We start from the raw sequence: 27,963 nt of genomic DNA, 5'->3' as shown, positions 1-27,963 counted from the left end.
CTCTGTCACATGTGGGTCTCCCAAATGGAGATCATCAGCTGCCACTCTACTACCAGCACCTTTCCCTGCATCAGGCAGTATGTGAGAAAGAGGCTGACAGAGTTAAAGGCACCATTTTCAGAAGCAGAAAGAAGATGAAGAGAACAGTGAACTGGTACAATGCAAGGCAGTATGGAGAAACCAAAATATTGCTTGAGATATGGCTTACATACAGGAAGAGACACAATAAAGCAGAACCAAACCAGCCCTTGCAACCATAGCTATCCACCTCCAACAAGACTTTAAAAACAAAAAAGAAAAAAAATAGAAGTGTGTTTTTGCTGGAAAGGAAGAGTATAAACATCCATATCACAGAAAAGCATATGCTTTTAGTTGGAGCAATTTAGCTAAGCTCCATGGGAGAAACCGAGACCTGGAAGCCAATGGAAAGAAATCTACAGCTCAATAGGAGTTTTCTTGCAGCTGGGAAAGCCAGACTGTGATAAAACCCTTGCTGTCCCATGTTTTGTACTTTGGAGGGGCTGAAAGGAGACTAGATCAACAGTGTTTGCATCATATTTGCATTGTATTAATTTTATATGTCGGTCTTCCTCTGGTGGCCTATTTGGGCAAAATGTAGGAATCCTCTCCCCACTTTTCATACCTTAATTGTCTGTAGAATGAGAGAAGAATTAACACCACCTGTAACCAGTGGCTCAATGCAGGCAGGGCATGTTGTCATGTTCACCTGCACTGAATTTTCTGGCTGATTTGTTTTCCACACATGCACTCAAGGTTAAACTGATCTCTGGATTCAGGAACAGGGGATTCCTTCCACTGGTCAGACTTCTTAGAACACCTGGTGTGGGGTGTTTGATTTTTATCCTGTAAGCTTTCTTTCAGTGTTCTTATTTTGGTTAAGAGCTTATTTGGTTTTTAATATATGTCCTAATGTATCAGCAATCTAGCATATTAAAGGTGGTGACCTGTCTCCCTGTCATCTTCCATGGAATATTTTAATATGTTTTTTATCTTATAATAGATCATGAGTTTATTTTAAGGGCATAGGGATTTATGTGATTGTTGTGAGCAGAGCAGATCATAGAATTACAGAATCACAGAATCATAGGATGGGCTGAGTTGGAAGGAATCTTTAAGATTATCTCATTCTAACCCCCTCTTCATAAGCAGGGACACCTTCCACTAGACCAGGTTGCTCACACCCTCATCCCAAACTGGCCTTAAAATGTTCTATAAAATGTTCTGTAAAAATTCCTGAACTAGACTTCTAATGCATGGAGGTTCTTCCCCAGGTATGTTGCTGGGAATAGGCACCTTTCTGATATCCTTCCACATCCTGCCATTTGTGACACAAGTCTCAAAACCTTCTTATGTGATAACTAAGATGGCTATAACCAGAAATGAAGAATAAATAGATTATTTAAAACTACAAGGTCCAAGTCTTCTCCCCCATTTGCTGAGAAGAAAGGCAGTGTACCCTAACTTTGCAATTTCTTCTGAACAATCACAACTGCCAGTCCTGGAGCTGTATTTGGCATCCCTTTTTTCATTCATGCCTCTTTTCCACCACTAGAATTCCTTCCTTTCCCTTCAATTTTCCCATTATCTCCCAAATATTCTGCCTGTTCTGGCCACTCCTTCAGTTGAAGGCTGTGACTTTTGCTTTCTGAGATTCAAACAGTCTGCCACCTTTCATCAATAACAATCTCCCTTTTTTTCCTCTCCAGAAAGAATTGCCTCTCTGGCAGACAAAGGAAAGCACCTCTCACATAAAAGTGGAGCAGAACTAATGTATTTACTGTATTTGCCTATTTTATTATTCCTTGGAGATGTATTAGTTTAACAGGTTTATTTATGGTACGTGAAAACTTAAATATTCCTTTGTCCTTGGGATTTCCATAAACTGGTGCAATGTGAGATTCTGAAGATTGTAATGAGGTATTTGTCAAAATACTCTCCCTGGCAGATTTTTTTAATACCTTTGAGACCATAAAGGATCATTTTACTACAATACTCTGCTTCTATCAGAGCCTGTGTGAGTGGCTTGTAATATCCTGTGGTTGTATTCCCTCTAGATATCTGACTTCCCTTTGAGAGCAGTAAGAGACAAGAGGAGCAGAGCCTGGAGGATGCCTGCCAGGACTGAGTGGGGCAGCACAAGCTCCATGCATCCTGCCCAAGTCCTTGGGGTCAGATCAGGGGTCCTGCAAAGCCCACCCATGGGTCCCCACACCTGGAGTTAAGACACACACCAGGTTTTGTCCAAGTTCTCTGTGTAAAATCCTACAAACCAAGGTGTCTTACTCAGTGAAGCTTAACATGAAAAAAGATCTGGAAGGAAAGGGTGGTGTGTTTTGCTCCAAGGAAAGAGCAGCCAGCATGTGATCTCTTGGGCTTTCAGCATAGGGCAGCCCTTCCCTTTACCATAAGGATATTGTCCATAGGAGCTGGGCTTTACCATAGGTCTGTACCATAGGAGCTGGGGCAGACCAACCACTTCCATGGATTTCAGTGTTGGCCCCAGGAGGCACAGCACCCTTCCTGAACTAGCATGGCAGTGATGCCCAACTGGACAAGACAGAGGTTCCAGGTGGAGTTGGATAGATGATCTCTCCCTGATCAGGGCCAGGAAGATTTTGCCAAAGCACACTTGCCAAAGCAGGAACAGCCCCAGTCTTCCCCACCACCCAAAAACACATCCCAAAGCCTGCACCCACCCAACCATAGCCCCAAGGGAAGGGTCACCTCTGCTGGGTCATGGCCAGGGCTGCAGAAACAGGAAGGGTAAAAAGAACAGGCTCTGTCCTAAGACTGCAGCCAGAAGGGAGAGGGAAATTAGAGTGGGTTATGTAAGTGGTACCAGTCCTTTTGCTTAAGGACATCAATGGAGATGGAGAGAAGGAGGCAATTATGTAACAGCAGTATTTACAGGTCTGGCAAAATCCTTCACAACTTCTGAACATCCTTTATTGTGTAAAGCAAGCCAGACAGGGAGTGAAAATTACAGCTAGTTAAGGCTAACTTAATTAATTCATTTTTACTTCAGTAATTCTTCTGCAAATTAGAGAACCCAGAAAGTTCCTTAAAAAAAAAAAAAAGAAAAAAAAAAAGATAAACCAAAGTAAACAAATCTTCAAACAACAAGGAAAAAAAGATGCACGAAAAAAACTAATCCCTAATATTCAACTTAGTAGAGTGAATCAATATTTACCTCAAAACATGCTATCAATAACATACTGTTGTATAAACACATCCTCATTCTTCCTCAGTCTGTGTCATTGTTGAACTCAGGCTATGGCTCAGTAGAATAACGAGTAGTTCTGAACCCTGGCTGATCCCAGAAAGAGATCACGCAAGCTCAGCTTGCACAAGTCAATACTAAATCACATAAAATCCCCAGATATTGGGGTCTGGTACAGAAGCCTTAGGTACAGAGTATTTCCAGTTTGAAGTGCAATCCCTAAAGACATGCAGAAAAAGGCTGCACAGGCAAGAGACATGGCTGGGATGGGTAGCTCCTTTTTGGGTGTTTTTTCACACTGGCATGTAGAGAAATCACTGCACAGGACTTTGACAATGACAAAGCTGTGTTAAGGTCCTTTCTTTGGCATGGTTTTGTTATCTTGCATCTATGGGTTCCTTTCAAGCAAAGTGATTAAGAGCCCAGTGAAGATGGTCAGGCTTTCCACTAGGCTTTAATGGGCTTTCTACCAACACCCACAAGATCAATTCTATGAAGTTTTAACTTTTAATTCTCAGTACCACCAGTTCTCGTTGAAATGATAGTAGTGAGGATCTCCAGAGGTATCTTATAGATTTGGGCTCTAGATCCACTATGACATGCAGTCAACAATTCATTTGTTTTTCAGGTGACTTTTCCAAGGTCATCTGAATCATATGTGACTGAATGGACAAGACAGGCCATCTCCATGGGTACAAATGCCTCCTTATCCTCCTGTTGGCAAGAGAGGCAGGATCATAAATGTCATAGTGACAGACAACCAAAAAAAAACCACTTTGGTTGCAGTAGTACAGTCAGGTTTCCAACGTTATTGTAGGGTTGTTACAGCTCCTAAAATATTAATTCATTTTTTAATAGGTTATCTGTTAAACTAAAAAAAAAAGGGTGCAGTTCTCTGATACTAAACAAACACATTTGTTGAATGGAAGCTTTAAATTTCAGAGTGCACAGAGAGCTTTAAAAGCTGAAGAGTATCATTCATTATTTATCACCACTTATAAATTTTAAGTAATCTGCTAAGAGTTATTACCTAACACTTACTTTTCAGTGTCCATACTTGCTGTGTGTACACAGTTAGTGAGACTTTCAGTGGGGCAAAGGAATAAATCTGACTGTAGCCATGGTCCTCCAAGCATCCAGGCTCCCACTGGCCAACACTATAGTGAAGGTGCAGTGCTTCTTACAGCAATTACACCCTTTCCATCTGGAGGGGATGCAACTTGAAAGCAAAATAGGTTTAAGCTACCCCTAGGTGCATACTGCAGTCAAAAGAGGTAGTGAACAAAGCATCTTTTGAGTATCTCACTCTATCTGAGGAGAAATAGGTGAAATTATTTGGGGATGACATGAGGATGCAATGCTCTCCCATCTCTTTCTGTGGATTGTAGAGGAAGCCTGGACAAATAATTTATTTCCCCCTCTGATTTTTTGGGAAAGACTAGACCAATTTGAGCCCAGTCTAATTATATTCTTAGCAAAGACAGATGCAGCAGAACTACAGTACAGAAGACCCCCAAATATCTCCATGCTAGGGATGAGTTACTGTGATGTCATTTATCTAGTGATGCTAAAGCTTCCATGCCTCCCTGTCTCACCTCAGACAATGTGCAAGATTGAGCTGATTGGCATCCCTGGACTTGGACTTTTGAACATTCCTCCAGTCCTCTTCATATTTTTAAATGTTTTTTGCTAGTGCTCATCTAATCCCATGGGCTGCCCCTTTGTCTCTGAAGGACTGCAAATGTGAAGCTGTTCAGACTCACAGGGAGCTGGGCTGCCTTCCTTGGCTGAAGGCCAGTACTGGCATTCCCAGATTTGCCTTCCTTGTTCAAGGATAGCTGGAGCCATGTGTCATGGAGCCCTGCACTAGGTGCAGTAAGTAGATACCTTAGGGGATTAAGAGCAGACACAGTGGGAAAAATAAGTTAAGATCATGCATATCCTCACATCTTCCCAGCTGCATTAATGCCTGTGGCCTGAAAGACTGAGGGACTTGACTACAATAAAGCAGAGCTGTGACTGTGTGAATAACTGTACCAACAACCACACCAGATTAGACAAAAGATTCAGTGGTGAGGGGTTTAGCATGCAAAAAGGCAAAAGCTGTGCCTAGGAGTTAGCTACATCCATCCACTATCCTCTTTGGTTACCCATTCAATCCTCAGAAATATAAAGAAAGTTATCTCCACAACTAAGTTTAAAAAAAGAAGACAATCTTTTCCTCTCTCATGTGTTCACTCCCTGCTATTTCTTTTTGCCTCAGTCAAAGATGTGAAAACAAGCTTGAACTACTGAGGAGAGAGAAGCAGCTGCACTGCAGTCAGAGCTTCTCCGAGGACATTTCCCAACAGGCCTGGAAAAGGATTACACTGTAGCTGGTAACAGTAGGGGATGTTGATTTTCAAATCCCTTTTATTCAGCATTTGTGTCAGCGTTTTCATGCGTGTTACCTCTGGGCTGAGCCAAACATAAATCTGTTCTTACCAGTCTTCTCATTAGCATGCATGAAACAAACATTAGCAGAGAGGGCATGGGCACGGAGCGATAGCAATCCATTTACATCGCTCTGGTAGGCAAGCAGGAGGTGGGGAGCAGTGGAGTCTGACACATGGGCATGGTCAGGCTGCTGCTGAAGCCTGTCCATGGTGCAGTATCAGGTTGCTGCCTGCAAGGTGGGGCATGAGACATACAAGGGGTCAGAAGCAGGTATAGTACCAGAGCTTTAGTCTCGGAAAACAGGGGAGGTCCATTGTTTGTTGGTGAAAGAAAAGATTATTTCATAACAGGTTTGTCATCTGCTTTTGTGGGAATCCAGGGCTTCCCTCTGGCTGCCCTGGAAGGCCTGGGACCCTGGCAGGGGGGCAGGAACCCCCCTGTACCGAGGCCCCAGAGACACTGTCTGTGATCACTGTCCATGGAAAAGAGTTTTCAGTCTTACAGGATGAATTACAAGCTCTGAGTGTTTGATATAAGTAATAATTAAGTGTGGCATGGGTGCAAAAGTGAAATTTTAGGATTCTAGATTAGGGGTCCAAAGGGGATAAGATGGAAGAAATTGGGTGTGTCTTGTCCTTTTTCTCCTTCTTCATGCCCTCCATGTTTCACTGTAGTGTTGGCATTTTTCTATTGGTTTAGGCTGGGGACACACTGTTCAACATAGGTGACAGACATTGGCACATTATTGTAAATACAGCACAGGTAGTTTCTGGTATATAATGTTTGTAACATCCCACTGAGGGCAGAGCCCCACACGCTGCCCTGCAGGACAGAGCTGCGGCAGGGCAGCAGAACATGTTAGAGATAAGCAAGAATAAACAACCTTGAAAACAGCACAGACCAATTATGACTTCTTCTTTGGCAATGGGGCTGAAAAACAGAAACTTTCTACAATCTTGGAATCATCAATACCACGGATTCCAACATGCTTTTACATCCACAGCCAGAGAAGAAATTATGTGGTTTTTTTCCCAGTCACTGTCACAAACCAGGCTCACAAGAAGAAGGTCCCAGATTTCTTTTAGTATTTTGATGGTGGATGACTTATGTATTTAAACTACATGGATGTCCTACATCCTCAAAAGCAAGAGGATCACCAGCAAAACATAAAACATTGAAGATTATGAAGGTTTTCTGCTGTGCAAAACCCACCATGCTGAACAAATGTTGCTTCATAATAAAGATGTACCTTTACCTGTGAACACATGCTGTGTGTTAAGAGTCATGCTAATGAATAAGCATTTCATACATCCCTGTAACTGTAGTGACTGGACTTTCTCTTTTCATGCAGCAAAGCTACTGCAAACAAGGCATTGTACCAGACTCTGCAGCAGATTCCATATCACTAATAATATTAGAAGGCTGAGAAACTAGTGTCTATCAACAACACCCCTTGTGTTAAATTAATGACATATACCAGAAGCAAAGTAGGAAGATTGTTATTTTGGTCCCATCTGGGTCTTGTTCTGGGGAAACAAAAAATGATGGCATTTTTTGGGGGGAGAAACATTTGGCTATCCAGTCAACATTTTATTTTTTGTTTAATAAGTCACAGCATCAAGCTCTGGTTGCTTTCCAGTTCTTCTCCAGTGCTGTAGAAATGCTATAGTGAAGAAGCAAAGAATATTGCAAAGAGCATTGCCTTAGCATGGAAAAGGCAGTGTTTGCCTACACAGCTGACTTGAACATATGGAAGTGGAAAGACTGTATCTCCATTCTTTAGTGAAGTAAGAGTTTGTACATGGGTGGAAAATACTCGAAATGCAGCACCTCAACTCAAAGGTCTCACTCAGCTTGTCTGGATGTCAGTGCAAAGCCTTCTACCTCCAGGATCCTTGGAAAGAGATGATAGAGCAGAATGAAAAGGCATCCCTATTTATCCCTTCTGTGTTGTGGATAGCAGTGAAGTACTCCATTAAGATCTATCAAATACTTGTGCCTGTGATGAACATGGAGTCCCTTAAAGGTGTCATGGCTGTTATTTGAGTTTATTGCTCCCAAAGGCAATGTTTGAATCTTTCTCCAGGGTAGTATCATACCCATACATCCAGGAGTAAAATACTTCAAAATTCAGAATGCTTTTTTTAAAAACAGCCAGGTGTAACATTAGACAAATATGTCCCTTGGTGTTACTGTCTGCAGAAACTTGTCCACCTCAGCACACTGAGCCAACAGCTTCATAGTACTTATTTAATCAAGCTTCTGGGGATGCACCACAATCCTCCCACAACTTTTGTCAACCAAATTATCAGCATTTAACTCCCCTCTGTCCACAAGTTGAGCACAGAGCCTTACCCTGTCATACCTGAGCAGATTCTCAGTTACCTTACACTCATAAAGTTGAGTCCTTCTAGCACAGCTATCCCATATTTGTTGGGAACAAACTTGCCTTATCACTCTCCAAAAGCAACTCTGGACAAATGCAAGCCCTCAGCCTGCCTGTTCAGGTTGGCCAGCACCCCATCAGAATCTGATTTTGCTTTTTCTAAGTTATGTGCAATAGTGCAATTCTCATCAGTGATCCAGGGAACTTTGTGATTCTGGTATGCATGCAAGTGTCATAGTTCTGCTCCCTTTCCCTCAGTCAGTGGATGGCACTGGAGGAAACCTTCAGGCACTGAATGTGTTCACTCTCCTCTTGTTCTCTGGCTGAAAAAGTGCAACATTAACCTGCTGTGACTTCACTTACATCAGTTTTAGGGGTTCTTACCTGAAAGGTGTTTAAAGTGCCTTAGAGAGTGCATTTTGTGTTATCTAGTACTATTCTAGTTATGGAATCTCTTACTTTAGGAAATTGCCCAACATCCCAAGGAAAGCTGCTTTATGGCAGATCTGGACACATCTGGATTTCAGCAGTGAAAAGTATCTACTGCTGGGCTAGGAGTAGGAAACTTCAGTCTCTCTTTCTTTCCTTCATTACAAGTAAGTGATGTAGATGTACATCACATACCAGTTCTCTTACTGTACTTTTCTGGCTTCATAACACTGAGGCATCATCAGACTGCTGAAACCATCACTTTGCAATAACTTAATTGGTCAACAAGGTCTGTTTGCATTTCTCTCATGAATGATTCTCCTCCATGTACAATGAATGCCTTCACTGCTTGGGACACATTGACACTGAGGCTCCAACAGCGTATTGTTTTAAAGAACTGAGCTCCATGCTGAGATAGTTCAGACGCTCTGTGGCAAGGTGCATTCAGAACACAGCCTTTTAGAAAAGCCAACACAGGAGTGCTGTCTTGGCTTCAGTTGCCCCAAAAGCAAGCTGCTGACAGAAGGGGCAGCCTTCGGCTCATTTATTGTTTTTTTTTTCCCAACTCTATCCCTTGTTCTATACAAATGTTCATGGGGCATAAGGAAGCTGGATCACAGGGCTGACCCAGCTGAAAATCAACCTGACCAAACACAAAAGCTGGCTGTATAAGTGCTTGCACTGGCATAGGGCAGGGACTGAAACATGCTGCTGGGGTGTTAGTGAAGGGAGGAAAGGCTTCCAGACTCTACTTTGGTCAGCTTCACCAACTAGGAAACCACAGCCTGACAGGAAACCACTCAAGGGAACTAATAGGAAGTGCTGCAGGAAACCTCCCAAAGGACTAATAGAAAATTCTGTGATTAAAGGCTTTTTACTGGGCTTTAGCATGAAAGCAGAAGGAGGAAAAGAGGGCTTTCATCAAATGATTAAAAGCACATCTCAAGAGTAGCTTCTGCTCCGTTCCTTACCTGAAAAGCTAGTCTGGGTGCCTCACATCATACTGAGTATCTTAAGTATTAGGTACAAATCTGCAAAGGCATGGCCTCATGCAGCAGTGCTGTGTTACCCCTGTGTGACTTAAGCACCCCTGTCAGGTCAGGCCCCACCAAGGAGGCAACTCTTCTTCATCACTTGCAGTGGCAGTACAGGACCAAGGTTTGGAGGGATTGAGCAGCTCACTGGCTTTGATTTGCTGTAGTGAACAGCAGATGTTTGAAGTTTTACTGATACCTCCACAGCAATGGTGAGTGTAAGGTTAGTGAGAAGTATCTGTAAGCTGTGAGTAGTGTGTTTCAGCATTGATAGTCTGCTTATTCTGTGGAGATTTTTGTGATTATTTAATTCTACTTTTGGTTTTTAAATCTGGAAATGTTTTGCTAATATGTGTAGATGTAGCAACTGAAGATTAGTATGATGCATGCCAAGAAAAATCTAAATTCCTCACCTATTACAATTTTATAATTCTAGTCTTGACTTGCATATATGCATAGATCTCTTTCATTGGGGGAGAGAAAGATAAATTCTTAATTGAATAAGAAACATTCCTTAATGTTTTTTATTCAATTAAGAATTGAATAAGAATGTTGGCATTGGATTTCTGGATTTCCTTTTCTAGTTGACTCTTTTTTCTGTTTCCCATGTCTTAGTGAAATATCAATATGATTGCCATGGAATGCATTTTTCTTCAAAGAAAAATTAATAGCCTTCTGTTAATCAAAACAGAAACAAAAATATCTCTCTAATATTAATGTTTGTAATCTACCTTTAAAAATACATCAGTCCCCTCCCACATATACTTCCTCCTGATTCTAAATAAATTGCTGGTACTAACAGTGCCATCTCTTGCATGAAACCTAAAATGGAGTTCCTGACCAGGTACAGTCATTGATTCCTGTAGGTCTCTTATAAAGCACTGGCACTACAAATCTACACCTTTCCTTTCACTTCCAACTGTTATTTGTCAGCTTTTATCTGAAATTTTATAGTGTTAAAACTGTTGAGTAAGTGTTCTTCTTTGGAAATAGCCATGCTGCAAGGTGAGCAACATGGCTTCCTATAGAACGTCATGAAGAATTTTGGACTGGGCAAAGATGGCGTTCCACAGACAAGAATTAGATGCTACAAATATCTTCTGAGGAATAGAAGTGGTATTGCTGCTTGCAACTGATGAACCACCATTACACCAGAGATCTTATTCTAAAGTAAAGTTCAGTAATTATAATGAAAGGTGAGTGGAAGTGAAAGCATGTGAAGAAATGTTACCAAACCAGGAACTGCCTGGGTTGATGTTTAGGAGGCTGGGAATACTCACTGAAAGAATAGCCTTTCCCTAAGTGCTAGGCATGCTTGAGCAATAAGCCATTGATGTCCTTTTTGTCTGGAAGTATTAGCTAACAACACAAGATGTCAATATTGGAACCAGCAGGCAAAACTGATGCCTGAGTCTGTGCTTTAGTCACCAGACCATGTGGTTTACCGTGGAGCAGATCTGGATCCTGTGTAGGAGACTAGGTTCAGAGTTTACCCTATTTGCAAAAGTTATCAGCTGCACAGAGAGATCAGGGTTCATGTTGCTTTTAGTGTTGAAGAATGCTGAGACCAGCCTGGCTCATCAATCCCAAAGTTAAACACTCTGAGGAAGAACATTGTTTCCTGACAGCAACTGGCATGGGCTCTGGTGAGTATTGGTAGCATTGATCTGATCAAGTATTGACAGTATTGATAACTTATGGAAAGCTGTTGAGTTACTATAGCTGGCCTGAAGATATAACTGATATTCACTTTGCACTATAAAAGCCCAGTCCTGCTTTTTAACAGTAGAGTCTTCTAAAATATCCCTTCTGGGAGTTTGTATGGAGGCTCCTGCATGACATGGAGGTGTCCCTCAAGGTTCCTCCTCGATGAGATTTGCCCACTGTCATTGATATGGGTGAGTGACATCAATCTCTAATAATTATTTTGGTTCCTCAAATAGTGCCCTATTCTAGCAGTTTTAGCTATCCTGTACTTTGTAGTAAATAATTCTGATTAATATCTTTTGGTCTAATAATTTTGATGAATTTAAATCAAATTTATTTTTTTAATGTAAATACATTTGGGTTGCTATCCTTTTTCTTGCAGGACAAAGTCATAGTCAGGATCAATTACACCTCCCTTATGCGTTAGACAGAAAATGTTAACCAAGCCTTGGACTAAGATTGTATTTAGCTGCACCACAGACTCACCCCTGAGAAGGAGTTTAGAAAGTAAAGGTGATCTTTTTTGCAGCTCATGGTTCAATGGGATGGTCTTCTTGGTAAACTTTCTCTGGAGCTGCCCATGACATCCCATAAAGATATGGGTGCTGCAGTGCTTAGCTGCTGTGGCCTTTGGAGCCCAGGCTCCTGGCTTAGGCTCCCTTTGCAGCGTCTGAGGGAAGATAAACGGCACAGAAAGAGCAGAAAGCTGCTCATTAAGCAAGGGCATAGCTCAGGGTCAGCTGGCAACTGGCAAAACCCAGGCAACTGGGAAGTTCTGGGCTGAGCAAGTCCTCGTCCCTGCCCACACAGTCATTACACACAGTGAGGCCCATCTGCTTGTCTAGGACTTGCTGCTCTGAGAGAGGGATTTGCCTGTGTGGGAGTAACAGCAGGAATACTGTGTTGTGGAACCTGCTGCTCCCCCAATACTGAGAGTGGAGCTTCTGCAGGTGTGTTGGTTTAAGGGCTGGATGATTTGTCTCATGTCAGGAAACCAAAAGACAAGGGTAGGAGAGAGTTTAAGAGAAATGCAAACAGTTCCTCCATGGCCCCAAAGAAGACAGTCCCTCTGTTTTTACTGAGGGACAAATAACCTGTGGCAGAGAGCAGAGCCCATCTTACATAGGCATAACTCTCAGATGCTCTGCTGTTTGCAGATGTGTATTGCTGTGCCTTTCAACTGAATAAGCAAGCAATTCTTGTCCCTTAATGCATCCCGAGGGGAGCCTCTCTAGAACAGGACCATGGTCAGCAGTTGTGCATAATGTGGGGGAATCCAGGTTTAAGTGGTTTGTACCTACTACTTCAGCTCCAGGCAGGGAGAGGTCTGAGCTCAGCACAGAGGTGCTCCCATCAGGCACACAGAGAAGCAAAGCTAAGTTTGGAAATCCATGATGTACAGGTGTTACCTAGACAGGAATGCAGATGTGTTCCCACTGTTCATTCCCTCTATGAAAAAAAGCAGTAGGATGGACTTGTCTGTGGAGGGGTTTATCAAGCCCATAGCTCTGCACGAGCAGCACTGTGAACATGCTCTGAGCTAAAGGGATCTATGGACTTGAGGCCTACAGTCTTGGTGGATGAGGGAGGGTGGTGTATGATGGGAAAGGAGATTAGGGGTATTGAATTGCATTTTTAGATCTATGCACTTCTGTCTAATTGCCACTATAGGTGCTCCAGCCTATTACTGGATCTGCCTAGTCCCAAGTCTGTATTTCAGTCATCTGGCAAGTGTTTTACTGCTGCTCTGTATTCTGCCAAAAGCTTATTGGATATTAATGGGCCTCCCTGTGGCTTGAATGAGCTGGGTCCCTTTAGCCTATTTAAGAAATACAGGAAAATGACTGATCCCATTTGCTTTCAGCAGACCAGACATCTTTGCTTCCCACTGAAACAGGTCTGAGAGCTGCAAAGCCTCACGTCTCAATGCTTCACAGGAGACCAGAATATCAGAACCTCTGTTCTGACCATTGGCACAATGGACACAAACGTTAATTAATTGGGTGTGGTGTGCCTCTTCCATCTTTCTGTGAAAATCAGTCAGGGTCAAAGCTTCAGGTAAAGACAGACAGCTGAATGTGGGGTCTTTTCTTCCTCCAGAACAAAGAGCACATCCAGCACACCCTGTGACCCCAGCATGCACAGCCTGCAGAAAGCACTATTCTGCTCATACTCAGCTTTTCATCAGACCAAGCTCTGAATGCTCCCAGTTGCTTTTCAGCTACCAGTTGTCCTTCAACAGACTTGGTCAATAGATCAGGACAAGCTTTTGCTAAACTCACATTTCATGGTTTCCACTGGGTTTCCATGCTGGGTTTGTTATACAGTGACTGTAGTTGTCCCAGAGAGATGTCCTCTTCATGCTTGAATCCAGCATCCAGTGTCACAGTGACAGTGAAGCTGAGAGCCATGTCTGTTCCAGTAAATAAAAGTGGAAGTGTAGCATGTGCTCACATCCTAGTACTTGCTTACTTGTTGGGAGTGTAAATGTCTGGTTGTGGTGAAGATGTGACAGTAAGAGCTAGTAGCCAGAACAAACTGATGCCTGGCCTTTGGGCACAGTCTTGAGGTGAAGACACTTTATCCATAATCATATATTTTCACTGCTCTTTGGATCCTTCCTGCTGTCTATGGCATGGTGCTTTGAGTTCTGCTAATCTTAAATTTATGAACTAAATTGGGGGACTCTACTGGGAACAGTATGTCCCCAGTACAGTCTGACAAATGCCAATGTTGCTGGCTCTCACGTGTATATTCAAGACCTAAGTTCTTCCATGTGGAAATATTGGACTGAGTCAGAGATGATTCTGTGAACTGTGCAGTGTCTGAGTGCATCGGTGCAGAGTGGCTCATCTTGCCTTTCCTTTGAAATTTTTCTAATCAAAATGGTGAAAACTCTTGCCAACTTAAATATAGCAGTACTCAGAAACTGAAGGATTTGAACTTCTAATAACCCTCCATTTTCTTCTCTCTGTTAGGATAATTAATCATATGTAGCTTAAAAGGATCTCAAAGCATAATATAAAGGAAGTATTCCTATTTTTAAAATAGGCTGGCAGCAGGGTAGGGTGAAGTGCTGCATGTCAGGTCAATAGCAGAGATTGCAGTAAGACTTTCTTCTCTAGAACAATGACTCAATGTTCTAAGCACTACATCTACTGCTGTAGTTAAACTCATCTTCAGTGAGAAGCTCACATTCATAAAGGTTTGCAACAGTATAAATAATATGCCATATTAGAGCTGTAAATCAAATGCCATTTCCTTGAAACTATTTCAAGGAAAAGCTTCTGCTTTTTTTCCCCAGCATAATCTAAAAGAGCTTTATTGATGTCCTGTCTACCGTCTGTTTTACATATGAACCTTGTGACTTCTAGTCTTTCAAGCTTGTTAATTAGGCCAACAAGAAGCATACCACAGGAGCTCTGAAATGCAGCTCTAGAATTAGATGCTGGTGGAACATTTCTTTTCCCAAGTATGCTAGTGATGGGGAACCCTTCTGTGATCAGTCCCCTTTACTTCAGGGAGTGGTGCAGCAGTGTAGCTACTTACATTTTCTCTTTCCTTCTCACCTGTTGCAGAAGGAACCTGGGAAGAGAAAGGCTTTTGTTGCATTTTCCTCCCCTGCTGCAGCACAGGCTGGATTTTTCTTAGCTGCACCACAACTCCACTGAGATCATCGGGAGCTCAGAGCTTGAAGGCTGCCAGATGTACAGAGAGTATGAGCATCAATGTATCCACCTGGGTGGATTATGCAGGTAACTGGAGCAGATGCAGCTCTAAGAAACAGAGGGCTCCATTTGGTATGCAAGCCACTGAAAAGTGCTGGAGTCTCCTCTTATGTTTACTGGCTGCTCTTTCTGAGGTCCAGTTTTGGTATAACCTATGCAAGAATATAAAACAGTAACAAAAGTGTAGGCATCTGCCCACTTGTTCTCCTCTTCCACCTCCCCTCTTCCACCACCACCTTGAGTATAAAGCAATATCTTCTGAAATAGAGATGCAGTTGCCTTTCCCACTGTGCCACCACCTGTGGAGGGATGCTGCTTACCAGAAGACTGCCACGCCTTCTTGCTGGAATAAAGGCAGGAACAGCAGCTGAGGATGGCACACCAAGAATTGGCTTGGATTTTACTTACAGGTGTGTGATAAATTGTCCCTAGAAAACCTAAGGTGTAAAATCAGTTGTTATCTCCCTAAACAGATGAACAAAGCCTTAAATTGAAAGTCTGTTCTGAAATGCCATCTGACAAAGAACGTCTTTTCTTAGAAAGAGATGTGTGGTCAGGCAGCTCCCTCCTCCCCACCTTTCCCAGCGGAGGGAGAATGCTGCCCTCTCTTGGATACAAAGCCATGTTTGCCACCAAACTACCCCACAGGAGCTGGTGTTTCTGCCACCAGAAGGACACCATAGCTTGCTGCCAAGCTGTGGTATCAGGATGTAGATTACAAGCTCCCAAGAAATGCAGACCAGGCACGTTATCTGATGTGCTGTACAGGGTTGGTGGCAGGGTATGGTACCCAAAAAGCTATGGTGGGTTTCCATTCATCCAAGTGGTCAGTGGAGAGGCATTTAAAAAGAAAACACTATTAAAAAAAAAAAAGTCTTAATATCCTCCACTTACACATAGTTGCCTGGACTGAACTCTGAGCCCAGAGCCAGGGTGAAAGCTAACCAGATCAGTTTTCCTCCTATCAGTGAAAGGGTCTGGAACTCAGCTCAGGTCTACTGGAAAGGAAATGCTTGTGTTGTCTCCAAAGAGCACTTGTGCAGGGATGAGGACTGGGCTAATTTTCTATGTCTTCCTCCAGTGTGTGCAGAAATGGACTGAGTGCAGGCACTGAAGGGTAGATGTAGCTCTGCCACACATAGCAGTGCAATGCTGGTGCTTCCCAGGGATTCACTACCCAGGAAGCTGCTCTACCTTCCACTTCACAGCAGAGTCTATGGTGACAGGATTGCTGTCCTTCAGCCATTTGGGAGCTGTTTAACCCTACCATCAGGCTTTCCTTCTAAATGATTGCCCTCTTGCATTCCCGCATTATGAGGAGTTAGAAGTCAACCAATACAGTTTTATTGTAAATGCAGGTGAACCCAGTGGGAAGAAATGATGTCTGACTCCAGTTCAGAAGGCTGAATGATTTCCTTAATATAACTAAACTGTAATACATTAATATTCTATTTAAAGTACATATTAAAACTACATACCTACTTTTTCTAACTACCATATCTAACTCACAACTCGTGACCTTCTGTCAGGAGTCCAGACACAGGTGGATTGGATTGGCCATGAGGCTCAAACAATCCTCACCAGAATCCAATCAGGCAATCACTCCAGGTAAACAATTCTCCAAACACATTCCACATGGGAAAACAAAGAGCAGAAATAGAAATTGTTTTCTCTTTCTTTCCTCTGTGCTCCTCTATGAAAAATCCTGAAAGAAAGAAGAACGTGCCTGTGACACAGTTTGAACACTGTTTTGCTCTTTACCTCTTTTCTTTCTCTGATTTCTCTCAACCCTCACCATCCCTTCAACAGTTTACAGATGCTTTCTCTCCTAAAAAAGTTGTTACATCAGTTGGAGTATTCCTTTGAGGACAAAAGGGGGTGACTAGCACAGTTGAGAGAGCTGGCTGAAGTTAAATTTATCACTAGATATGAGCAATCCCAATGTATCTCTTGTTCACTTGTGAGTGGACAGAGCAAGCTCAAATACAAAGCTGTCCAAATTACTTGCTCCTCTCCCAATCTGTAGTTAGACGTAGTTTTTCCTTGGTAAGGTGTGCTGATTCAAAGCATTCCCAGCATCTCCCAGAGTTAATATCTCCTTGGCTTCTGGAAAGCCATGTGTTACTCGAAAGTTTCAAATTCGTATTAATACAAACACCTTCTCTTACAAAGAATCTGGCGCACAATACAAACAGATCAAAGCTTGTACTGAGAAATTGCTGTAAAGCTTATTGTTTCAACTCAGTCTGAATAAGGTTAAGGAATATATGAGCTATACCCCCTGTGTGCAGGAACTCAACTACCCTTTGGGTCCAGTGCTAGCTCTGAAAGCTCAACAGCAAGAAGCAACAATGCACAACTGAACACAAAACTTTCCTAAGAGGCAGTGGCAGAAGGGACTCAAAGATGCAGTTTTTCACCTTGGAAACACACCAAGTTTGGAACCCCAAAATTTGGAACAATACCCTGGGAATGACAATATCAACACTTGTTAGGGCCTTGTTTTCTGAATTAGGGGATCATGGTGGAGCAGTGGCTCTGCAATGATCCAAAAGGAACACTGCCATCTAGTGCACTTATTTTCATACTAAAAGAAGCATTATTTGCATCTGTTTGTGCAAAGGCTGGAGGCACTGCCAGGTACGAGAAGGCATTGTATTTTTGTTGTATACAGAAACAGCATTTTATCTTGCAGGTGATCACTAAGTATGAAGATGAGGAGGAATGAACAACCCCCTTCTAACACTCTCATTATGCATAAGAAATTCTTTTAGCTGAAATCTGTGCTTGATCTATGAAACAGGCTTTCACCAGCTGGCAGTGGGTAATGTGTCAGGAGGGTGGCATGCTCACCTATCTTATGTGCTCACTTGCATACAGACTGTTCCATGTCCACAGGCTTTCTCTGTGTAACAGCAAGACTCATGGTTCTAAAAAAACTGCTGGGTATAAAACTGCATCACTTTGTTTTAGGAGATGCGTCCTGATAGCTCTATTAAATCAGGAAAAGAGCAGGAAGGGGCAGCCCTAGTCTGTTTGGGAATAACTCTTTTGCCCTGGCACTTGGGATTCCCAGATGCTGAGATGCAGGTTGGGAGATGCCTGCATGTGGCAACAACAGCAGATGTCTGCCTGGTGGCAGGCAGCTGAGCTCTGCACTGTGCAGCTGCAGGGGGCCAGTGGGGAATGAGGCTCAGGGGCTGGCAGAATGAACTCTTCTCAAGAAGGAGCCACTCAAGCTCATTTTCAAACCTGTCAGAAACCATCCCCCGATTATTTCAGTGCAAGTCAAAATAATCTGTAGAGATCTGTACAAATGGTTCATTCTACTGTCACTAGGGTGGTTTGTGACATGCCCTGCTCACCTGACCTACTGGTGAACAGTGCCTTCTTTCAGGTTAGGACAACCGAACAGGTTTTGGCTCTGCAGCCTCTTCCATGGAGGAAGAAAAGACATCTCGCTCTCCCATCCTGCCTATGAAGCAGATGAAAGCTTTTTCAAGTTGGATCATGATCCTTATGGGGCTGTAGGGGGATTCAGAGGGAATTGCAAAGTGTTTGTTAGTCTCAAAATGGCTAATTAGTTTTAATCATTGGCAGCAACTCAGAAATTACAGCTGGTTCTCATGCTGATGCCCTGGAGCAGTAAAGCTGTTGCCCACAGTTAAAGGTAGCCAGTTGTTCCTTCCTAGTGCAAATGCCTGACATCAGGGTAAACTTTCAGACTTAATTTTATGTCAAGAAATGCACCCAATCCATTCTGCATGGGGTGAATCACCACTGTGATCGTGCTGTGTGAACTGCCTGCATCCTGAGGAGGCTGATAGCTCTGCTCCTACACTCACAGCAGAAGTATGTGCTTACTTAGCAACAAGCAGCTGATGAATTCATCTGATCCCTCCACTAGATGGGATGCAAGCACCATAATTTCTAAGTGTTTCTGGTTGAAATGTGAAGTTCCAGCACAGCCTGCTCAATATAACTGGCTCCCATGCCAGATACTACTAGCTAGAGGCTATGAAAGGCAAAAGTGTTTAGTTCCAGTTCCTCCTCATCAGAAAGAGCACAAAAAGGGAAATGACTCAGTGCCCCAGAAACATGATACATAAGTGATTGGGGATGACATCATTCAGCAATCAGGCAACACAGTGTCCTGCAACCCTCTAGGTCCTAACCTAATGTGAACAGAAATGAGGGAGCAAGCCAGGGTTGAGACTTGTCACTTCAGCATTGTCACTAGATACAGTGAGTGCTGTCAGCTGTCCAGAGAGACATAAGCTTATTTTTGGAAGCAGTAAGAAAGTTAACATTTTTATAGATCTCTAACCTTAACACAGTTCAATCTGACTCTATTACTGCTAGTACAGTAATGTCCACTATACCACTATACTTACTCATTATCCTAGATTGGTAGTAGATATTGTGAGTATGAACTCTACCCCTCTTCCTTTATGCTTTTAATTTTTTGTGTAGAAGTTAGGAATATTGTTAATACTACTTTCTCTTGGGGGACTGGGGGGATGTGGTGGTGAAAGACATAACAAATAAATAATTTGTCCAAAAACCCTGAGCAAGTGCACAGCATAAACAAGCAGTATCTGCATGTCCTGGTTCTCAGCCTCATGAACAATATTCTGCACTATCAGGGCCCTTCATCATCATGAAACTCACAGGCAGCTAGACACAGTTCCTTCAAAAAGCCTCTTGGATTTTATCTTGACAGAGAAACAGACCAGACATTGACTATGTTGACTCTAATCTTAAAGATACATGTTTACCAAAATTAAATGTGAAAATAAATACAATCTTGAGGTCACCAGGTCATGTGGTATATTTTTATAGTCAGGTTTGTTTCATCTCTTTACTTTCGGTTTTCAGAATACCAAACATTTTTGTCCTGCCACCACTCAGACAGGGCTTGGGTATTGTCAGTCCAAATTGGACAGCTGAGTAGAAAGCAACATGAACTTCTGGGATCTGGGAAGGTGTAAGGAATAAGTAAGAATTCTAGTATGAGCATGAGTTGATCAGCAGTGCAATGATTATATGCTTTGTAATTTAATGCCTAGCATTATGTTCCAGAGTTAATGTCCCCTGGAGAGGAACAGAATGCTTGTAATTTCTCCCAAGCTAAAGCCTCGGAAGCCACTGAAGCAGTTAGGCAATACTGCATCAGGTACATTCAGCTCATGCTTTCAGTGCTTCCCCAGGAAAGACTTGCATTCTGAAGCAGTTTCATGGCAAAATGATGAATGCTATTCCAGGGGAATCAGGGAATACCCATGGCCCTTTAGGTTATGTTTACTTTGAGCTAATGGCCTCTTAACTTCATTTTGGTACAGTTTTGTTTCATTTATCCCAATGGTGTAATTGCAATCACTCTAACTGTTGCTCCTTTGATATCCTGCAAGCATAGTGACATATCAGATACCACAGGCAAGGCAAGATCTCCTTTGTTCTGCATGACAAAGAAATATTAGAGGGTCAGAAATGCAGGTACAAGTCTCCTGGAAGTTCCCGTGATGTGCTGACATCACTCACTTTTCAGCAACAAATGCAACTGAAAGGGCAACACCAGTGCCTAGCATGTGCCTCTGGTATGCCTGGAAGCAGCATTTTCTCAAACTATTACTTTTGACCATAATTGCTGTTGTTTCCCCACTGTCCTTCTCAAGATGTTTGTTGGTCACCTTTGTGTGCTGCTATCTAGCTATTGCTTCTTGAGATGTGTATCATCCATGCTTTAATGTGTGTTATGGCTTTCATAATATGCCAGTGTTGGCACAATTGTAAGGGAACAGCATTTGACTCCCATTGTAGGCTTCCCCTGGCTCAGGTGATACCCACCTTGCCTGTGGTGATGGACCAGTTAAGACAGATGCTGGCCATGTTGCCTGTTGGTAATATCTGTCTGTGTTCAGAAGCTGTATTCCACAGTGAGGTCCTCATTTAGCAGACAATACAAACAGATAGTTCCCACCCACCGAGAGCTCGCTGCCTAGGGTTATGGAAAAATATATCAAGTGGAGGTCAAAAAATAGTAGAGGGCAATAATAGGACACTGGCCACCCTGCTTTCCATGGGCCTCTTGCCTCAGGGGTAACAGTCAACCTTGCCTGTGTAGGACCTGCTGTCTCTTGCTTAATACATACATACACACATGCACACACACACAGCCTGAACATCAATTAAACAGCCTTTAGTGCACTAACAAAGAGCAAATGCTAAATTCAAGCCAGATGTGACCCACTCTTTAGACACCAAAAGCAGCTTTGGGCTGGAGTTCCATGCTCTTGGAGGTGACTGGGATTGCAGACTTCATGGAAGACTCCAGCATTTAAAATCCAGCCAGGTTCTTGAAGGTCTCACCCTTCCTCCCAGATTCCTGCCCCCAGGCTACCCTCCAACAGGCAGGCTGGCTGTCTTGGTGTCCCTGCACCTTGCCTAAACCCCATCCTTCTTGGAAGAAAGCAGGTGGGGCAGGGTTTATGCCTATAATGTTGTCTTAACTGTGTTCTAGTTATATACTTGAAAAACACATGGATGTAAACCTTTAGAGCCTGACAATCTAGATGGTCCTGTTCCTATGTATCCTGTTCAGTGTAGGCATCTTTTGGGGCCTATGCAATCCAGACTTTTCCTGCTAATGTTGGATCTGAGTCTCTCATTTCTAGTGTAGCAGACAACTGAGTCAATGCAGGGCTGAGCAGGCAGGATGGGGCAGAAACCCTGCTGCAGAGTATCCTGCTCCATGGCTTCAAAATGAGCAGTGAACCTGAGGAAAATATCAGTGCCCTGGTGCTTAGAGAGAGTGCCTGTAGGAAAAGAGCCATCAGAATGGATTTGTGGATTAGGAAATCTCTTGTGAACAAGTCCAAAGCTGTCCTGGAAATTACATTTTTAATTTCAAAAGACAGTTTCTTCTGAATTTTTCCAGTTTGATTAACTAGAAATTGCATCAGCATCCCCATTATTTTTGCTAAATAAAAGCCTGTTTGAGTTTCAGTCCATAAAGCGTGATCAAATGCATTTTACTATTGTTGTATAAACATTTCATTTGGTTAATGTCTAACTTCAAGTATTTTTAATATTTGTACTTACTAAATTATTCGTAGAGAAGCTACTGTTCTTAGGCCAAATGCTGATGTCATTTACACCAACAATTAGCCCAACATTGCCCAACTCCCCTCAGATGCTGGCAGGGATGGAGGCTCTGCTGTCCTCCCTTGTTCCTCCCACAGATGGCAGCCTCTTGATTTGGCTTTTTCCTGCTCAGCTGCTGGGTAAAAGGTGGCAGAGAAAACGGCCTGACTATTTTTGCCTTGAACATGAAAGATTTTTGTCCTTCTTGATTTAACCTTCGCTTGTCAGACTAATGGTGGTGGGGGAAAGAAGCCAATCTCCAAAAGTCCAGAGAAAAAAGATGGGATTTCACATTAAGCATGAAATATCAGGGGCAGTCACACGGTCAATATGTCATTAAATAGCTGTCAGAAAAGTCTGAGTCAAATGCCAAGTGAAATCTTCACAGGAAAAGGAAGCAGGCCCAGCTGAATGCCCCTGCTATGGTATATTTTGGGGTACAGCTACCTCTTGCAAACACTTTTTAGAGACTTAAAAAAAGCCCTGTGACTGGCTAAAAATAAGCCCTGGCACATTTCACATGGACTTTGCAAAGCCTTGTTGCAAATAGGAACTAAAGCTCATAAACCCTGCAAGGAAAAATCTGAAAGTCTTTCCTGGATGGAGGAAAGAGAGGCAGCAAAGATGGGCTGTGCATACTTCAGTATTAGGTAGAAGTATTTTGGCAAGGGGTGAGATTTTTATCTTTTTGTTATAGCAGTGCTCTCTGCTGTGCTGGCAGTTGTAGTGATACAAAGGTGTGTTACAGTGGTAAGATTTGCCCGACATGAGCACATTATTCCGATAAAAGTACTTGCATGCCAGTATAGTCATGTTAATACTGGAGTTTGTATAGCTTTACTGAACTAAAGTTGAAGCAGTACAACCTTGGTATATAGATAAGGACTGAGTATCTTATCCAAATACATGGAGCAAGTAAATGACTGATCTGAGAATAGTTCACAGCAGTCCTTCTTCCCAACCTGGTTTTCAGACTGCTGAAAACTATTCTATTCACATTTCTTCTCACCTAAGGGTAACACAAAGCATCATTTGTCAAAATGTCATGATTTAATAAGTGATGCTACACTCTTATTTATAAAACCACGTGAAACAAAACATTAGAACGTGTTTCTCTCCGGTCCTCCTTTCAGTGACACCTGTAATTCTTGTGTGTGCTCCTAGAGGAGTGAGTTCAGTCAAGCCTGGCAAAATGCAGATGTTTCTGTGGAACCACTTGTGATAGTTTGCATTGTTTGGGGGGTTTTTAAATGTATATTTACCAATGTAAATTTATGCAGAGACCAGCATACCCATCTGTCAAGTGGAAGTATGACAGTAGCTTAACAGTATACATCTAACTACTTGTAATATGTTCATAATTGGAAATGGCTCTGTCCCTGAGGAATTTCATGAAGCCTTGGATCTCAGGCTTCCTCTCCATGTAGGTGTGGGACTCAGCTCATGGAGCCCTGAGATAGAGACAGCCTCAATAAGAGACCAAACAAGGAGGAATGCAGTCTCCAAAGGGAGAAGGAAGCGAGGGGACAGAGGACAAAGAAAGGCTTGGCAGAGCTACCAAAGACGATCATCCAAAAGTATAATGGGATGTACAGTAATGCCAAATTAAAAGGAAATGACCCTTTAATGGGGGAAAGAGTAGGGCAGATTCACCACTGCACCCCATGTGAAAGTTATGCTTTAGTTGTGCTGTTCTCCTTTTGAACTGCTTTATTTCCATGGCTCTGCATCCCTGTCTGAGCCACCATATACCTACCTCAGTTTTGTAGCAGTTCAGATAATGGACCTTCCTGTTATCCTCTTCAGATCAGCTTTTGCAAGTTGTCTTCCCTGCATGTTACACCAAACTTGTCTTCCTTGCTCCCCACAGAAAAGCTGTATGGGCAAGGTGGAATGGCCATGGAGCTGTTCTCTCCAAGGAACATCATGAGGCAAGGCCACAGAGCATTGGTCATGTCAGAGTCACTAGGGGTAGCTGAGACAGGCACAGATGCCTCTTCAGCTAAGCCAGACTGAAAAATTTCAAGATAGTCATCAAACCCAAATTAAATACTTCTGAAGTTCAGAGTATTTTTTTCTTTTCGAACTTCATTTTTCTGTGGAAAAACTCTGTTCATTCAGTATTTTGGGACAAAAATTAATTTTGAATTATCTGGATTTCCCTCAGGAAGGAAATTCTGCTTTTCTATGAGCTGGAAGTGATGTATCTTAAAATTCCCAGGCAACAATCTTATATTGGTATTTTTAATTCTGAGGACCATTCCCATGAGTTTCTAGTGTTTTTAAAGTAGGTCAAATTTTGAACACAAAAAAACCTTAAGAGTTATACCCCTTTCATCTTTTCTTAGGAGCAATAAGCCTTTTTGGTATTATTGCTGGCTTAAATATTAAACAGGAAGCAAATTACATTTCCAGTCATTAAAGTACAATAGAACAGCTCTATTGTGTGAATCAGTGCAATATTAGGTCAGATTGTCACAAAATGCTCGAAAATGAAGTCATATTGAAAAAAATGCAATAAATTAGACTTTTTATGATTTCACTATGAGCTCTGACTGATGAGGGACTATTTCTTCATTCCTGCCAATTAAGGTAGGGCATTCATCCCCCAAAACTTGAATTCTGTAGACATGTATATGGAATTTGATATTCACATGCATAAAGCTACTACAAAAACGCAATGCATTTCAATGTTGCTGTTTACAAGAGTCCAATTTTACTTCACCAATAAAGACATTTGTTTGCAACTCTACTGGTGTGAAAGGAATTGTTCCCTATGTGATTTGAGTTCAGGCAGCACAAAAATGTGGATCTACAGAGTGCTCTTCTAGTCAAACCCCTGCTCACAAGAATGTAATGCTAGGATAGACCTGAAAGGTCTTGTAGGGACAAACATAGACAGAACTCGATAGGATCTGACACCTAATGCCTGGTAGCCTCCCAGAGTGTTGTCCTGACTGTATTTATAATCTTGGATTTGCCATTAAATCCAACAACAAAGCTAAGCAGAAGCTAGCACATGCTGCTGCTTAGAGAGGTGACATGCTACCCTGGAGCTGACTGGTGCTATCATGTCTTCAGGAGGAGCAGGAAGCCCTGGGGAGGTTTGGGTTGTTTCTTGCAGATGCTCTGTTCCCTGTGTCACAGTTTCCAGCCTGTCCCAGCAAGGCAGCATGCCACTCATGATCTTCCTGCTTTGCTGCCTGAGGCAACTGCCCAGAGGGCAGTTGACCCCAATCTGTTGTAATTTTAAAAGCATCCACCATCAGGGATCCTATGGCCTCCAAAGACTATTACAGTGCTGAACCCACAGAAGTTTACTGCCAGAACTTTGTACTGTTCCCCTCATTCATTCATCCCTTTTCTAGACTAAACAAATGTAGCTCCTTTGTTCTTCTTTTGTAGGTCATGTTTTCTAAGACTCTTACCATTGCCACTTCAAAGATTTTAGTCTCTGATCTTTATAACCTCTTTTAAATGCAGTGTATGAAACCAAATACTGTATTTCAGCTGAGGTGTCCTTGACACTGGCTATAGAAGAACTATTTCTCCCTGGGCTTACTTTTTGTATGACACTTGTGTTTGGATACCCTAGCATGAGATTTGTCCTCTTCTCCTTTGCTTTTTATTTCACTTGTGATTTAGCCTGACCTCTCTAGTCCTTTTATACCATCTTTTTGCCTCCTCGAGGAGGAAATTTCTTAACTATAGTTCTTCTATAGTTGATTCATATTTCTATATCATGCTAAGCAATTCTATAAAATACCAGGTACTGGTTGCATCGCTTCCTGAAAGTAACACAATTAGTTCTCTTCACAGCTTCTGAGAGGTTTGTAACATACATGAGCATGATTTCTAATCCTAAATTTTAAAAGTGTGCTCACTATCCTACGATTGTTAATGATAGCATCAAAAAGAAGCAGACCCACATAACCACTGGAAATGTTGTTCCCTCTTATGTGAGGAAATCACCACTGACTTGCTGGGCATCACTGATACAACAGCAATTCCCACCAGAAATGTGGCCTTACGAGCCATGGTGGACAATAAACAGTGTTCAAGGAGAAGAACCTCTTCTTCTGCACCTCTTAGAAATCAGTGCCTTGTCCCTCCACGGCATGCCTCATAAATGTATATCCATGTATTAATTAATTGCCACCTGCACACGGTGTTACCTGGAGTTACTAGCTGGGAGCTATCTGCTCCCAAATGGTCACATCATTTCTCACTCAGTGGAATAGTTCAGCTACAGGAGCCTTCAGCTCATTCTTGATACTTAGCTACAGACTGCAGAAGATTTATGTATATGAAGAGTGCTCAGTTTAACTGTCATGCAACATTGTTTTGACAGCCCAGATGAAGTTCCAGGTATGACATTATCAAACAGAATATGCCCTAGAGAAATTATTTTTCTGAGTATTTTATTTCACACTCTGTCTCATCTTAAAAATGCAGAACAGGCCACAAGAAATGAGAAGGAAATTAAAGCTTTGATTGGGCACAGAACCTCAGCATATGCTTATGTTGAAGCAGCTATGCAGTCAGAATATGCCTGCGGTTAAAATCCTAATACTTTGCTACATTACTGATCTGAATCTGATGGGGGTCCTTACCTTCTTCTAGTACCAGATGAGATGTAACCCATGTAGGTGGAAAAAAAAAGATAAAGGTAATGCCCTGTTCGGGGAGGTAATAGGGGAGGAAAAGAGATGGCCTTGTTTTTTATACACCAGCTCTGAAATGTGCGATGGGAGTGAGGGCTGCTTCAAGAGAGGCCCCTGAGAATGATGAGAGGGAAGAAGCCAGGCCCTGCCCTGGAAAGGACCTCCCACAAACTCATGGCACAGAGGAGTTTTCTCCAAGCAGGTAGTGGAACCACCCAAGCTCATGGCAATAGGGCAGGTGGTTGTGCAGGAAGGACTGCAGCAAAGGACATTTCCTGGAACACTGGTGACAAACCTTGACATGGAAGATGGAGAAACCATCTGGAGTGGGAGTCCCATCTGCATGGCTCCAAGGGACACACTTGTGATGGGAACGTGGGAAGAAACTTGGGTAAGGCTGGTCACTTTACATTGGGTGATCCACACTAACAGGACAGAGAAAAGCAAACATAACCAATTGCTAGGATGAGGGAATTCAGAAAGTGTTAATGCTGGATCACACAAGAATAGTCTTTGGGGAAAATAGGCAAGTAGGAAGCTCAGCGTTCTCCAGAGGAATGATAACCACCAAATCTCAACTAACCTAGTGCACAGGAAGGAAGGATAGTAAGCAAATAATTTATATAAAGTGTGAGTTTAATTTGATCGGACACGAGAAGGAAGCATGGAGAAAGGGGAAGGTAGAGCTCTGAAACATCAAGGACTTACAACCACAAACACCAGCAAAACCCAAAAAACCCCGAAGAGACGTTGAGAACAGTTAAGAATTCTATATGGAAGTAGCGCAACAACAAAGGCAGGCCTGGGCCTTCCCTTTAACGGGAAAGGAGGGAGGCTGACACAGCGCTGGGTCCCTCCGGGAGGCACCAGCGCTCTGGGGCTCAGCGAGCGCTCCGCACCTGGCTGCAAACCCAGCACGCAGGAAGGCGGCCTGTGCTGCCAGAACGCCTGTGGGCTCTGCCCGAGGGGCTCTCTGCCCCACCCCTACGGACCGAGGCCCCACAGGGATCCCCGGCCCGAGAGGCGCTCCTGGGAAAACGCCTTCCCCTCGCTTCCCGGGGTGAGCGCCTCATGCAGGCTGCGAGCGGGCGCGCTGCCGCGGCTCCTGCGTGCGAGGAAGGAAACCATCCAAACCACCCTGCGTCCCTTCCTCCCGCCCCGGGACACCGCGGCCGCGGCCGCTCCCCATTCCCCG

At 42.9% G+C, this 27,963-nt stretch overlaps 1 long non-coding RNA gene across 1 annotated transcript in view; it reads right to left on the bottom strand.

Annotated features, from left to right (window-relative positions):
* LOC146768626 (uncharacterized) overlaps positions 1 to 27,963 on the bottom strand; it is a 39,320-nt gene extending 11,357 nt beyond the window's left edge. Inside the window, exon 1 of the long non-coding RNA XR_014952894.1 lies at positions 1 to 27,963. This exon is cut by the window's left edge and continues 1,176 nt beyond it. This is a non-coding gene — a long non-coding RNA (uncharacterized LOC146768626).

This window comes from Lonchura striata, chromosome 1 (genome assembly GCF_050655825.1).
Source record: "Lonchura striata isolate lonStrDom1 chromosome 1, ASM5065582v1, whole genome shotgun sequence".
NCBI classification, from domain to species: Eukaryota; Metazoa; Chordata; class Aves; order Passeriformes; family Estrildidae; genus Lonchura; species Lonchura striata.
The sequence above is the reverse complement of the archived record's forward strand: the minus strand, read 5'-3'. Positions and strand labels throughout refer to the sequence as shown.